This window comes from Fukomys damarensis, unplaced genomic scaffold (genome assembly GCF_012274545.1).
Source record: "Fukomys damarensis isolate Sample0158 unplaced genomic scaffold, DMR_v1.0_HiC HiC_scaffold_2, whole genome shotgun sequence".
In the NCBI taxonomy this organism is placed as follows: Eukaryota; Metazoa; Chordata; class Mammalia; order Rodentia; family Bathyergidae; genus Fukomys; species Fukomys damarensis.
The window spans coordinates 36,017,730-36,033,115 of record NW_022900914.1 but is presented as its reverse complement, the minus strand read 5'-3'; the positions used below and the strand labels follow the sequence as shown (position 1 = coordinate 36,033,115).

Sequence of the window (15,386 nt, the reverse complement as noted above, 5' to 3'; positions counted from 1 at the left end):
AAAAAAGACAGCAGCAAATCTGAATTTTAAGGAATTAAAGCCACGTCAGGTAGTGAAGGTAACATGCATAAAGTTACTGAAAAGGATTTTTGGCAAAGTAGGATTGTGAGACCGTGTAGTCACACACAGGTCTCTCCCTTATTTAGATGTTACCAAAAATGTGAATAAATAAAAATTAAAAGGTATAGCTGAGCTCAAATACACAAGTGAGATATATCTGTGGCCTAAAAAATGACAAGTATGATAAATCTTTAAGGCCTCATCCTAAAGCTGTGGGTCTGCTATTCTCAGGCTATGCTAGAAATTCTTGCTTCTGTGAGTAAAGAAAGACTAAGAATGTCCAGCATAAGCTAAATGATTAGAGTTGGGCAAGAAATGGGCTACCAGAGAAAAAGGCTAAAGTAGTTGCTGAATTGCATGAAACCATGGTATATGGCATCTCTTAACTCCTTCAAGTTTAGAACCAATAAAAAAGAGGTGGGACAGGGAGAGATTGAAGAGTCAGAATGATAGGTATCAAGATGTACAGTATATGTTATTGCTGAAAACAGTTTTGAGAGTGTAGCTTACATTCATAGCCAGGTGGCTTGGGAATGGTTCTCTGCATTAGATAGATTTATCCACTTAGGAAAAGTGAAAAATACAGGTCTGGAGGGGATTTTGAGCTGTGCCTCAAAACTCAGGTTCCAAAATGCAAAACTGCCGGCTTCTTGGAAAAGTCTAGATCTTGGCCAAGAGAGTAGACCAGAGTCCCTCACCACGGCTTGCAGACAGCTCCAAAGAAAAAGCCCAGAAACATCAAAACCAACTACAGTCCCTCAACTCAAAAACACTCTGGAATCCAGTCAGAGAGTGGGGAAAACAGCAAGAGTAATATTAGTGGAATTTCTTGTCATAGTCTCTCTTTCCCAACAGGAATCTCTATCTACAGCTATTATTTATTCAGACATTGATGCTTGTGCAGCTGGAAGTAGAAGACACATCCTCCTAGACTGGACTGACTCAATGATGGCATCTGTTTTATTCTGATTTTTATCATGAACCAAAAGTGCCAAAGTTTTAATTAAGAACTGGAGAATCTGGGTGGCTAGAGAGAAAAACTCCAAAGTGCTAAGAAGACATGACTACAGAAGGACAGGAAGACAACAGAGACCACTTAAGACTCAGATTCAAATAGGTGAGAGAATAACAGCCAGGAGAATACACCAGTAAAAATCTATAAATCTGAAGAATAACACAGGCTAAATGGAATGAGGATAATGGGACAATTCTAAGTTGCTTTCAAATAATTATTTTTAATATCCTTAATGTGATGAAAATAAGAATAATGTTTAGAACAAATAACACAAGTATAGGAGTTTTTTAGAGTAAACAGAAATAAAAATATCTATTTGAAAAGACACCTAGTTGGAATTCTAGAAATACAAAACAGTATTTGAAGCAAACAAAAATAATCAGAAAAGCAAGCCAAACAAATGCCTGCTAAATAAAAAATTGGTGATTGGACAATAAAACAGACATCAGCCAGTAATGCAACACTTCAAGATAAAAACTGGGAAAGGAAGGTCTGAGACAGTGAAGACGCAGAGCTCCAATATCCCCACTCATAAGCATCTCAGCCTAAGAGATTTAAGGGAGGGACAGACAAATTTGAGATGATAGCTAAGAATTTTCTCAAATTGAGTAAAGACAATGTATTCTCCAACTAAAAGTACACATCAAGTGCCAAACAGAAGCGGGAAACTAAATCTATACCAAGGAACATCACAACATCATCAAAAAGACCCAGCATGAAGATATGGATGATGCCCAAGGAATGGAGGGAATGTGGCAAGATTTGAGAGTGGAACAAGGGATCATGTGGTCAAGAGTTACAATAAGGAATACATGCTTCATCCCACACATGAAGTGTAGGAAAAGAAAAAGCAGAGGGTATGGTTTGGATTTTGTGACAAAATTTCATGAGTTATTGGATGTGAGGAAAGAGTAAAGGGAATAGAAAAGTCAAGAACTTCTCTCCAGCCCCCAGCCAGGGTGAGGACAATAGAAAGTGAACATAGAAGTAAGAACAGGTTAAAGGGTGATATCTAGCACATATGTAGTATAAGAAACATAGCAAAAATTATTGGTTTAAAAATTTGAATATTTTACGTTGGAAACAAGCAGAGAGTTCTATGCTGGAATAAAGCCATGGCCATCATCAACAAAAAAGACCTCTCCATTTGTTTTTAACAAAGACCATCAGTATCCCAGTTCCAAAAGGTTCTTCCTTATCAATGGCAACTCACTGACTAGATGAGAAGCTATTTCCAGAAGAGGCAGAGGCAACACACTGATGAAGTGCCTTGTATAAGTAGTCGAAAACCCAGACAATAGCAGACAAGAAAATTTGGTGATCGTGGGCATCAGCATCAGAATGAGCCTGTAGCCCCCATGGCAACAATGGCATCAAAACACAGGCAGGTAAAGGACCATGAAACCAAGATGCTGCACTATCACAAAGGATCAGGGCTAAAATGAGAAAGGTAATTAGGAAACAGTGTATAAAGAAGATGAAGGGATAAGGCCATAAAAGTTAGGAATTCAGGCCGAAACCAAACACCTATGCATGGAGAAAGCAATTGGAACCACCTGATCAAGGTGAATTTTGCTTTGGTAGAACAGCAATTATTGGAGACATATATATATATATATTTTTTTTGACCATGGCTTTTAATTATATCTTTTATTGACTGGGCATCAAATGCCCTACCCAGTTTTGTAAATAAAAACTTTATTTGCCTAGAGAATGAAACTATGTTGCTATTGCTTTTGTTCCATTATGACAATACATGAATGAATAATAAAATTAAAGTTGAAGTTTCTTGAATGCTCACCAGAATAAAATTTTACTTCCCTAGGATGAATGGTTAAGTGGCTCTTTTCAAGATTTGGGAAATATTTCCTAAATGAAGGAATGAATTTCAAGAGCTTAGAGTATTAACTCAAATTCAAACTTTAGCAATATTTTAAAAGATAGATTAGTGAAACAATGAGGCAGAGATGAAGTGAACATGCTTTCATATTTGTCACATGACATTGCATCTGCCAGGTTATTTTTTGGGGACTACTCTATGATGAATCAAAATCACCTTTAGGGAAATCTTCACTGAATAACATGGAGAAATGTCAGCGATATGGCTCAATAACATTATATTCTCTGGGCAATAAAACACTTTTAATATTTATTCAGAAGTATAATTGCATGATTTGTTGCTACTTGAAATATTTTTGTGGGCTAGGGATTTAGCTCAGTGGTTCTGCTGCCTGCCTTGCAAGCACAAGGAAAAGAGTTCGATCGCCGGTACCACATACACACACAAAAAAATATGTGTGTGTGTGTGTGTGTGTGTGTGTGTGTGTGTATTTTGTGGATATTCTTTCTTAACAATTATTTTAGTAAATGAGATCCTCAGTGTACACCACGAATACTATTCCACTCTTAAGTGGATAGAGCTCTCTTAGGATAGGTCTTTTACCTAAAATAAATCCAGAGATAGGAAAAATGTACAGTCTCCCTAAACAGCGAATATTTAGATTGAAAAGTAAAAGAACTGCTTGTTTCAAAGAAGCCTTATACTTCAGATTCATAAGTACTTGTGAATCCTGTGCATTGCAAACCTCCAGGAGGCACAAGTCACACAAAGGTCTTGGGGACTGATAGCTCCTGAAGTGCTGCAAGTACACGTGCCCTAAGTGCACCCGGCGGTCCTGGGCTTTCCTTCCCCTGTACCAGCTCTTTGAAGACCATTACTTTATCTAAGGAGAGTTTGGTACAACTTTAAATTGAAGAACAAACACAGAGGACTAAAAGAAAATCCATTTCTATGGGATAGTGTTTTTGATTGCCGTATCAGATGGACCTGGGATGAAGTCTTAGAACTGCTACTTACTATTTCTGAGATTTTAGACAGAGGCATGAACCCAAAATATGGGGAATGTTTCATTTTTAAAAATCCATTATTATAATAAAAGTCATATCGCCTTTAATCTCCCTCACAATTCTCTCTCACTGCATAAATCGCTTCATTCTTGCTACTTTTTTTTGGGGGGGGCAGTACCAGGGATCGAACTCAGGACCTCCTGCTTGCGAGGCAGGTGTGTGCCACTGAGCTAAATCCCCAGACCCTCTTGCCACTTTTTGAAGCAGTTCTAAAAGTTTTCTTTCACGTCCTTATTTGTGGTGTTGTGGCTGACTTCATGTCCTAAATCAATTCCCAATCTTTCAGGGTCATTTTGACTTCTGGAAACAGCAAGAAGTTGCACAGTGCCAGATCTGGTGGATAAGGAGACACTGTAATATTTTTATTTGTCAGAAAATGCTGTAAACATTTTGAATCAACTCAGAACATGGAGAAAGTCATGAAAAGACACTCAAGAATTGCTTCAGAAAGTGGCAAAAATAATGCATAAGTGCGTTCGAAGTACAGGGGAATATTTTTGGAGGATGAATGGCAATGTTCCTTTTGCTGTCACAAGTTTTTTTCATTTAAATATTCACCCTAATGGTGACCACTCATATATTAGATTAATTCTCTGAGGTGATATCTGGATCTGTAAAATGGGAATAGTAGTAATCCCCTCTTAATGGGACTGCTGGAAAAGCAAAATGTAATTATTTAACACTTTTCACAGTTCTTTTCTCAGGATAAGCCTGGATAAAATGATACTCACCATCATCATTATTATCATCATTATGTCATCTTTAGAACCTCTTGGGGATTCTTGTCCTCATATGTGCCTTTTTTTTTTTTCATTCATTCCTTCAACAAATTTGCATCAAAATCCCAGCAAAAGCAAGCCACCTGTAATGTAGGATATCAAGATGAGTCAGGAAGAGCTGTCCTACCTGGATAAAACCCTCCCTAGGGGCAATCAGACATCATAACTATACAGAGTCAGAAGCCTTCACTGTGACTGAATGGTCTTCAGTCTTTGTTGAATTAAATATTTAGTGCATTATGTCTTCAAGAACATCATCTGCTCTCCTCCTTGTGTGACATGTGTATAACTAAATTTTCAGTGAAAACACTTTGAGTATCCCCCTTCCCTTGTTCAATTCTATACTCCACAGATCTTTGTATGGACTCTGGGATGCATAAGCATGTTATTAGAAAAGAGAAGATGAAGTGTGAGCATCAAAAATCATTTTTACTCTAATAAGTGCAATGCTTAATAATATTCAATTTTAGGTGCAAACACAGAAAAATACCTGAAAGGTAAATGGATTTTTTATTTCTCATTACCTCTTTTGACTAAGCATGAAATTCTGACTTCAGGAAAAAAAAGAAAGCCTCAGACAGAAAGGACATGCATCTGAATTCTGTGAAAGGTAACATGGAAACAGGCTGACATCAGCAACTAGCATTTGAATGGGCAGATAGAACCTCCCCCCACCTGATGTATGATACAGTACAAATGAGTAAAGCAGAACTTAGCAAGGGGTGAAAAGTTGAATAGAATTGCATAAAATGAAGCAGAACATGGCAGAAAATTTAATTTCCCTTCAAATCTGATGTTCCAGGTTTGATATCCCCAAAGCATTTCCACGTGTGCTCCACATCACCCCAAATAGTAATATCCACTCTTCATTTGGCAATTCCTAATATTTGTAGCTTAAATGACTCTAAAATGAAATGATTTTCTCCAACTGCAGAATAGAAAATAATTCGTACTTTAATAATAATTTGTACTATAGCATTTAGAAGCAAAAAATAAAGTTCAAACTATGTTAATTAATTTAGGAACCACAGAAATCTAATTTTGTTATTTGTATCCACATTAAGCAAACATTATTTTCTTCCCACTGCTATGATAAAAATAGTATTTGTATTTCCTTCTCACGGTTGCATACCAAATAGTACTAAACTAGAATTCAGGAGTCTTGGAGTTGAGTCTTACTCTAGCTGTGTTACTAAGTATAAATCCTTTAATCTTACTGGGTCAGTTTTCCGTCAACATGAGGTTACGGTATGAGGCAACAGTTAAATGTCTTAGAAATTTAACACTAAATTATGATCTCTTTATGAATTTGTTAAATTTACCACACCCCTCTTTTTCCCCATAGAGACAATAACACAGACAGTTAAACATACAGGAATAAGAAATGGTTTTGATCAATGATTCTCAAAGTAGGAGCCATGGATGGCAGATCTCCAGGAGAGTTATATTAAATATGTATTCTCACCTTAATTTTTATTATATTATATATGTACACAAACATATTTTATGTATGTATATAAATACATAGTATAATTAGGTTGTTTATAGATACTGTAAATATTTTTTTATTTTCTGGATGACTATTATGTAATCAAGTACAGTCATTTATATTTGTGTTTTTTGTTTTGTTTGTTGTTGTTGTTGTTGTTGTTATTGTTTTTGTACCAGGGATTGAACTCAGGACCTTGTGCTTGCAAGGCAGGTGGAGGCACCACTGAGCTACTTCCCTGTCCCCAATATATTTATGTTTCCATGACACCACTGGGGATTCATTATTACTTAAAAGGTCAGAAAATATCTTTTAATTTTGTTGGTAAATAGGAATGGCTGTTCTAAGACTTAACATATTCCAGTGGGGGGAAACTGGCAATTGCCCTCATACCTTCATTTTGGATTTTTAAAATCACGTACATTAAACAAACTTGCAAAAATGCAAAATTAAATCTGCAGTACATCACACACTTTGGCTGGCTAAATTAGGGCTTGTAAGCTTAGATCTTACGTTCTTTTGCTTGAGAAATACTGATCTATGTATATACCATCTGAACAACAAAATTATAATATAAATTTAATAGTTACTTCTAAATAGGCTTTCTGCTAAAGAAAAATATTGAAATTACTGAGAAGTATTTTTCTCCTTAAAAGCTGCAAAATTCTAGAATAGCTATAAGAACCAAAATTATATCTTTAATGTGAGCTCAACATTGAAAAATAAACAGAAAGTTAAAAAGGAATATTCTGCTTTAAATGAGGAAGGGATTTCATATTTTCCCTAACCATTATAAAGGGCAAAGTATTTTCCTATAAAACAATTATAAGCACATGAATTTTACCTTTGTTTTGAGTAACTCCACATTGGTTCTTGGGTCATATTTACAATGTACAACTGTGCTCACCAGAATAACAATTGCTCCTATCTGTAATATCATATTTATTTCTGGAATACTCATACGACTATCAAATATTTCCTTGCATAGCTCTCTGTCTTCTTTGTTCCTTTCAGGTGTTCCAAAATCTGAATTGCATTGCTCAAGTTATCTAATAAACCTGATTCCCTTCCAAATATCCCAGCAGGCTGCCCTTTTCCCATAATGCCATCCAGATGGCCTTCAACCCACATGAAGTTATTAGAGACACAATAATATCCCTAAAGTCCTTGTCCCATCAACTCCCTCTTCTTATGTTCCATTTACTTCCTCCAATCTCACTTACTAATTAAGATAAGATGCAGGAAAGTCTTTATAAAATTCACAGGCCTAAATCAGTACTCAACTATTTTTGTGTTTGTGTTTTTATATATGCTTGTTGCCAAAGAAATGACCAAAAAAAAAGATAAACTTCGTTGTAAGACACTGCTGACCAATAAGGAAAGCTAAAGGCTCTTGCCACAAAGTAAACCAAATAAATGGTTTAAAATCTAGCAATCAAGAGCCCAGTATCACTTAAAATCTAGGTGAGTGTCAAAGAGGGATATTTCCTCCCATATATAAAATATATTCTTCAAAAGCTTATAGTGATTTTTCCTCTTGAAACAGCAGACAAAAATAATAATAATAAATAAGCTATGGCATAGTGAAGCTACAGCAATGAAAGCTGTCAGCCATCGGAATGACATAAAGAAGTGTCTAGGCCAATATCTTTGAGCATCTGGTTCATCCTGACCAAAACGAATATAGGTGAATTTTATGACAGCTCAAAATCCTTTCCAGTCCTATATTTCTCTAAGTAAAAGAATGTATCTGACCAGGCAGATTAATTAAAGGTCATTATTTAATGAGTCATCTTTACCAGTAGCTACAAGTCTCTAAGGCTTTCATTTCTCTGCCCTAGAAGAACTCCAGAAGGCAAAAGTTCCCTTTGAGGTTCCTAGATAGGACCTTTGTCCTTCTTGCCCTTATCCTATCCACTAGTGACAAGTCTAGGTCAATTCTAAGGAGGTGAATGCCTAAACATAAAACAATTATGCAGCACTGCCAGGAAAGTCTAGAGTCAGGTGCACAAGCAAGGTCAAAGATGTTCTTACAATCCTGAAAACTAGAAATGAAGCTGGGTGGAAAACTAAAAGCATGCAGATGGGTTGGCTCTTTCACTTATTTTTGTTTTTAAAATGTTCCTGAGCATAAAAACCAGGAATCAACAATTTTTTACTTTGGCCTAAATACTGTGGGTGTTCTTCCAGTCCATTTGTTGACATATAGTTCCCATGTTAATAATAGCTAATTATTTGGCAAAAACAACTTGCAACCTATTTTCTCTCTATCTCACACAAAACAAGTGGATCAGAAAAAGATGATTCTCACAGTGAAATGGTTACTTCTTTCTCTAATGAATTACACAGATTCAGAACTAGACTATTTGATCAACACCTGAAAACATTCTTTTATAGCAGTTTAGCCATCAAATGTTTTAAGGAAGATATACAGCCTGTATTCTACTTAAAAAAAAAAAAACTCAAAGCAGCTATTGACATATAAATTGATACTTTAGAAGAGTACTTTATTTTAGCTTCAGTGTATCAAAAATACACTATTTAAGGTTTATTTGTAATTTGCCCTGGGAAGTAGTTTCAGTTTCATTACCTTGCAGCACCTCAACAATTTAGGGTAAAAGGACAGGGAACGGATACCGAAAAATGTGTTTGCCTGAATGAATTATCGTCGTCTAGATCTTTTTCTTATGTCATAGGAAATTCAAGTCTTTCTCTACTCTAAATCAGTCATGAACTAAAGCTTCAGGTGTAATGCAAGGCCTGAAACTAGTAGATGGAGGCTACTAGTAGACAGAAGCAGGTGCTGACCCATGAATCTGTGATCCTTCATGACCTGGTAGCACAGGTCTCTCTCTCTCTTTTTTTTTTTTCTTTTTCAGCTTTAATTGAATTTATTGGTACATTTTAGGGATACAGTACAGTTACATTCATTGTTGGGATCTTGTACCTCTACATGATAGGTCTTGGCTCTCAAACGCCCTCTGTATCCTCTACCCTTCTTCTACTGACGGTACACCATTCTAGGATGATCGGCTTTCACAGAAATCTGAGCTAGACAATGGCCAATGCATAAGAGTTTTTATTTGAATACTGCCCAATTCTTTGATCATCCAATATTCTCTGCCAGGATTTCAATATTTCAATAATTCTTTTCTCACTCTCTTGGTTTACTTGACACTTGTGTTACCATCTCTAGCATTCTTTGCTGTATATTAACTCTTCTAATAATTTTACTTTCAAAGTTAACTTTGATATGGAAAAACAACAATGTTGCTAGTATGACGGTCTTTGAATTTACTAGTTCACATAATCCACAAGTTAAATATTTTTGAGCACATACATACAGTAATGTATTGTTTTGTTCAGGTGTGGTCAAAACAGGGTGACTGCTGCTGCCTCAGGCCATCCAATGGGAGAAGCATGTGTGTGGCACATTTCAACTTGTTTAGTGCAGTCAGTTGTGAGCTAAGGTTGAGAGGTGTGTTTTAATGTGTGTCATAAATCACAGATCACAGCAATGCACAAACATGAAATTTTGTTTTAAACTGCTAAAAAGTACTAAAGAAACTATAGGAAATTAAAATTAGTTTACTGCGATGCTGTAATGGTCGTGAAGATGGTTTAGAAGAGGTCAGAGCAATTCCATAATGGTTGGAAATAAATTGAAGATGAGAGATCAACATGTCCTTCAGCATCAAACACCCAAAAGAATGTTGGAAGAATAAGCAAAAAAAAAATCAACAGATGATTTGCTATTAGGGAAATTTTCAAGGATTTGAACATCTCTTATGGTTCCATTCAAAGCATTTTAACAACAGATGTGAACGTGAAGCAAGTGACTGGGAAAATTGTTCCAGGCATTTTGACTGTGAGGCAAAAGCAAAGCCATTTGTGAATTTCACTAGAGTTGCACCATCATGCTGTTTCCCATTTCAGCTTTCAAAGAAATAGCCTCACAGGTGATGAGGCAATCTATGGTTCTGATCTTGAGATGAAGGCTCAGGGTTCTCAACAGAAATCTCAGTTTTCCTTGTGTGAAAAAAAAAGCATATCAATCAAGATTTAACACAAAATTATGTTGTTTTTTTTAATCTTGATGATATTGGGTAAACTGAATTTGTACTCAGGAATATTACAATGAATTCTGAATATTAAAGAGAATTTAAGAAACGATATGTGTAGAAAACAGCCTAACAGTGAGCAAATTAGTTCATACTCCATCATGACAGTGTTGTGTGTTATACATCGCTTCTTATCTGGCAATTTCTGTCAAACAGAAATATTGTAGAGTGTCTCTATCCACCTTATTCACTGGATCTGACACTGTGCGACTTTTGGCTATTCCCTACCATCAAACTGACCATAAAAGGGAAGCATTTTAAATCAATTCAGGACCTTGAGGTATCTACAACAAGGCAAATAAAGACATGAAAGAGGACTTCCAGAACTGCTTCAAAAAGTGGCAAGAATCATGAGATGGGGTAAGTGTTTCTGAAGGGAGGGGAGATTAATGGCAATGTCTTTACTGTCATACAGAATCTGCCAAAAAAGTACGTATACACACTTCGGGAAAAGACAAACTTATACAAATGGTTTAATACTGAATTTAGTGAGACATCGTGAAATTAATATCCGTTACCTTTAGCCTCTGCAATTACAAGAGTTGCTCAAAGCGGTGGCCATTAGCTTTGAGACATTTATTAATACAGTAAACTGCATCTTGGGCAACCTTGGTCATTGAAATTGCTGCCCATACATTTTCAATTGATTCTTTAAACTTTGGCAGTGTAGTTGGTTTTCTGCAATATACAACATCTTCTAGGGTCCCTCAAGTAAGGGTAACACCATCTGTTGAAAAATATTATACTATTTTTTATTTTGTTAAAATGCATATACTTTTTTTTTTTTTTGTATGGGGGACCAAACTCAGGACCTTGCGCTTGCAAGGCAGGTGGCAGCACCACTGAGCTAAATCCCCAGCCTGCATGTACATTTTTTGATGGACTGTGTACTTTAAAATTTTTCCTGGGCCAGGGATTTAGCTCAGCGGTTCGGTGGCCTGCCTTGCAAGCGCAAGGACCCGAGTTCAATCCTCAGTACCAAAAAAAAAAATTTACTGAATCTCATATAACAATATAATGCATATATTACTGTACAAGTATATTGTGTATATTGTAAGAAATAGAAAATTAAAGCCGGGCATGGTGGTACACGCCTGTAATCCCAGCACACAAGAGGCTAAGGCAGGAGGATTGCTGTGAGTTCGAGACCAGCCTGGGCTACATAGTGAGTTGCAGGTCAGTCTCAACTACATAGTGAGACCCGGTCTCAAAAAACCAAAAAAAAAAAAAGAAAAAAAAAAAAGAAAAAAAAAAAAAAAAAAAAAAGAAAAAAAAAAAAAAGAAAAAAAACAGAAAATTATAAAATCAGTTAAGAAAGGATTATAAATAGAAATTACAATATTTTAACAAAATAGACTATTTTGCATAATTCCTAAAATATGCATGTTAACATCTGGTGACCATTTCTTTGTAGAATACAATACTTGAGAAAAAATACCTAAATATTATTTACCATTAATCCAAACATCAAAACTTATTTTCAGATAAAAAATCTAAAGATCAAATTGACTGTGCTTGCTCCACTACCACATACTGAATTCAGGATTCAGCAGCCACGTTTGTCTGTATTCAAAGCCATAGGTGCCTCTTTTCTTGCTCCAAAATAATGCTACATAGCATTTACAAAGCTTCTTATACTGCATCTAAATGATGGCTTCTAGTGAATTCTACTTTATTGTATAAATGATGTAATAACAAAAATGTCTAATAAAGAAAAAAATCACAACATTAACATAGCAATTTTTAAAATTTTTTCTGTTTTCCCATTCTATATCGTAAAGCTCAAGATTATTTAGATATAATTATTAAATATAAAATTTGTATCAAGATTTCTTATTCTATCATATGTGTCTGTTGTGTATCTTACGTCTTCAAAATGGATATTTTAATGCTTGGATAATCTATAGATTTCATGAATTATATAACAATTCTATCACTGGGCATATAAATGTTTGCAATATGACTATACTATAGTTATGAAACTATCACTTTGGTACACAAAGTTTTCATTATTTGCTCATACTAAAATCTCAAGAAGAGACATCCTAACTCTTGATGTCATTTTCTAAATGCAGTGGTCACAATGCTGTTGCCAGCAGGGAGCTGGCCAATCTCTCTCCGCAACCTCTTCAGTCCTGAGAAACTTCCTTCCTCCCTCTCTTCCTCCACCACTTCTTCCTTCCCTTCCCCTCTTTTCTCCCTCCCTCCTTTCCTTCCTTCCTTTTTTCTATTCATTTACATCTGCATCTTCCAGATAGCTGAGAGACACAGATATGGATGTCTCTTGCTCATCCCTTCACTTGGGGAAAGTAAAAGTGTTAATTTGCTGTATGATACTTTCTCTTTACTAAAAAAGATGAACATGTTCCCACATATTTACTTACTAAATATGTTTCCTCTTTTTGGATTGTGTCTTTTTGTTGCATCCTCATTCATCATATAAAGGAATGGAGCTTTCCCTGTTGAGTTAACCTGAAATTCACTTGGTATATACTTTATTGCATGACCTAAGGCAAATTATTTTACTTCCCTGTTCCCGGATTCCTAACATATAAAATGATAATGATCATCTTATAAAGTTGTTGTGAGCATTAAATGAATTAACACATACCAACATCATAACAAGTTTTCATGCACGCAGTAAATGCTCAATAAATATATTTGACTAAAATATTTGATACATTGCTTGGTGGCTATTTGGCTCTCCGTTTATATTCCTTTATCTCTGTGGTCGCTTATCAACTTACCAAACTATATAATCATGCTTGTGCTCAATTCTTGCTAAAAAAAATCCGTATTGATGGTCCACTTTGTAAAGGCTGATTTATGAAGCACAGAATTTCATTTCCAGGAACAAATTGTAGAAATTGTACAGAGGGACCTCAGAGCTCTACAGAGCTGGGTATCCAACCACAAATGTCGGTGAGGGTACTACAAGTCATGAACAAGGTCAACACATGGGCTTTATGCAAAGGCTATCTTGGTATGTCTCACAAGGCCATCAAAAGGATGATTATGTGCCGGTTTGTAAGCCCTAGGATACTTAAACAAGATACTGTAAAGCTTAGACATTTCCTAAACTATAAAGAAAATCAAAGGTGAATTCTCTACCTTCAAAATTTTGTGAATTCATTCAATAAATATTTCCTGGATATAATTCATCATGTATCTCCAGTCTGACAATAAGAATCATAGCTGTGGCAGGTTTCAAGCATGGAGTAAAATAATGTTCAATTCAATTTTGGAAATATAAAACTGATAGGTAGAAAGGCATATTCAAGAAGCAGTTGGAAAGATCATTTAGGAGATCAGAAGACTGTAAACTAGAAATGCAGCAAAGTCAGAGTGGGCAATCAGCAGAGTGCATAGAGAAAGAGGAGAGGAGGACTTAGAACAGAGACCCAGGAGGACAGGTGCACAGAAGAGCGATGGGAGAAGGAGGAAAGGGGAAAAATAGTAACTAAGTTGTCATAGATTACAATGGAAGAGAAAGCATTTTAAGAATGAAGGCATGGCTAATGGTATCCAACACTGTGAGAAGTCAAAGTGTACAGGAATAGGAATTTGTTGCCAGGCCATTTTCAGCACAGTGGAAAAAAATGAATAGGTGGAGGCATAAAATGTAGTGAAGTAAATAGAGCAGGTAGAGACAACTGGTTTAAGAAGTTTAGTTTTGAAGGATGATAAATAACATGGAATAGTAACTGAAGAGGGCACAGAACTGAAGGAGAGTGCTCTGTCTAGGGTATGCAGAGATGTTTATAAAATATCTTTACATGTAAATCAGAATCTGTTAAAATATTTAAATACTGTACAGCCCAAAATATGTGCTGCCTGGGGCAGGCTGCCTCTTACACTCCCCAGACCTAGCTATACCACTACATGGTGCTACACATATGTAACACTAGCACTTCAGGAGGCTGAGGCAGAAGGATCACAAGTTCAAGCCCAGCCTGGGTATCTTAGTGGTTTAGCAAAACCCTGTCTCAAAAGAAAAAGTAAAACATTAAAAAGAGGACTAGGGATGAAATTCAGTGTGGACACCCTGAGTTCTATCCCTACCGCTACAAAAAAGACCTTATGTTTCTGGAAAGCTCAAGAACCTGGACATAATGAAGTAAAAAGTTAAAGCATACAGGACTTTGATATTCAAAATGTATTTACCAACTCACATATTAAAGGTTCTGGGTATCAATATTTGAAAGAGATTTGTTGTAAAGTACACCTGCAGTCCAACCATAAGTTACTAACTGTGTGATTGTGGATAATTTACTTACATCTAGCAAGACTCAATTTCTTCATGTCCAAAAAAGGGATATTAGCCTTTTAGCTTGTTTGTGTTGAACAAGTCACAATATTGACTACGCACTATATACCTCAAGCCAGGTCTGAATTTCTCAATGACCCCAGGCAGTTCTGCAAGTCACATTCTTGAAATGGTTTCAGATGTCATCCTGGGCTTTGATCCCATAGCAATGCGTCTCCAAGATGGAATATGCTGTAAGTGCAGTCAAGTGAGACCAATCAAAATGTTTCTGGGCGGATCCTTCTAAGTCATGTAAAGACATTCATTTTATCTTTTACTCTTTGAGCAAATTGTTGTAATCCTTTTGTCTTTTGTCTTTTACTAGGAGAAAATCAGAATCCATAATATATAACGGCAATGAGATAGACAAAATAGCTTTTATACAAATGATCACTTAGATAAAGAGCATTACTGCTTAGCATTGTGATGACATCCTACACCTTCAAAGTCCATCATAGAAGGGAGTGGAGTTGTTTCTTAGGCCTTGCACCTAGCTACACACTAGAGAGGCCCTGTGCTGCTTCTACTGTTCACTGTGGGGGTGGACTCTACTCGTTCTGCTTCCATTGGTGGCTGGGTATTGGCAGCCCTCCCTCACTTCTCTGTTATCAGTATCCTCACTGCTGATTTTAGTAAACATCACCACAGCCCTTGTCATTTCATTCATTCATTTTGTTCTCCCACTTATTCTTTCATTTTTTTTTTTTTT

At 36.0% G+C, this 15,386-nt stretch overlaps 1 long non-coding RNA gene across 1 annotated transcript in view; it reads right to left on the bottom strand.

The window, feature by feature from the left end:
• LOC104856460 overlaps positions 1-15,386 on the bottom strand; it is a 340,761-nt gene that overhangs the window by 217,722 nt on the left and 107,653 nt on the right. Inside the window, exon 4 of the long non-coding RNA XR_004517431.1 lies at positions 4,714-4,844. This is a non-coding gene — a long non-coding RNA (uncharacterized LOC104856460). The remainder of the gene's footprint in view (positions 1-4,713; positions 4,845-15,386) is intronic.